At 46.8% G+C, this 758-nt stretch overlaps 1 pseudogene; it reads right to left on the minus strand.

Annotated features, from left to right (window-relative positions):
- Window positions 1-434: 434 nt before the first annotated feature.
- On the minus strand, window positions 435-545 carry LOC119625550 (small nucleolar RNA U13; annotated as a pseudogene).
- Window positions 546-758: the final 213 nt, after the last annotated feature.

Raw genomic sequence — 758 nt, forward strand, 5'->3', positions numbered from 1 at the left:
GGATTTATACTATCCTCTTTCTGCATTTTGGCAGATTTTTCTCAGTCCAATTTGCCAGTTTACAGCTTTCCTTATAATCATTCAGTTACTCCTAAATACATCTAGGGAGATCCCTTAGACTCACCAGTAGACTTTCACATTATCTAACTCCATGGCTTGTTGATACTATTCTGAAGTCTGCTCGTTTCTCCATTTCCTTCTTCCAATGTCCTTCTTGGAGTCCACTAGACCTGAGGTCCCCACGGTACTGGTCTGTGGCCTGTTAGGAACTGGGCTGCACTCAAGCAGGCTGCTTGAGTGGTGGGCAAGCAAGCATTACCGCCTGAGCTCTGCCTCCTGTTAGATCAGCGCGGCATTAGATTCTCATAGAGCACAAACCCTATTGTGAACTGCGCATGCGAGGGATCTAGGTTGCGCACTCCTCTTTTTTTTCAGGTCAGATGGGTAATGTGCTAACGTCATAACAAGGTTCAAGGGTGGCAGATCTCACACATCCACGTGATCACCCAATCATCATGCTCAGGTGGCACAGTCCTTATGAGAATCTAATGATAAATGTGATGTACTTAAGTCATCCTGAAACCATCCCCGCCACTCTCTGTTCTCCCTTGATCTGTGAAAAAATTGTCTTCCATGAAACCAGTCCCTGGTGCCAAAAAAGTTGAGGACCACTGCAATTCATCTATTACCCACAGCACAGGGCAGGTCAGTAGGAGGTAGGGAGGAGTATGCCCATGGAGAGAGCCCTCATGTGCTGG

This window comes from Chlorocebus sabaeus, chromosome 10, assembly GCF_047675955.1.
Source record: "Chlorocebus sabaeus isolate Y175 chromosome 10, mChlSab1.0.hap1, whole genome shotgun sequence".
In the NCBI taxonomy this organism is placed as follows: domain Eukaryota; kingdom Metazoa; phylum Chordata; class Mammalia; order Primates; family Cercopithecidae; genus Chlorocebus; species Chlorocebus sabaeus.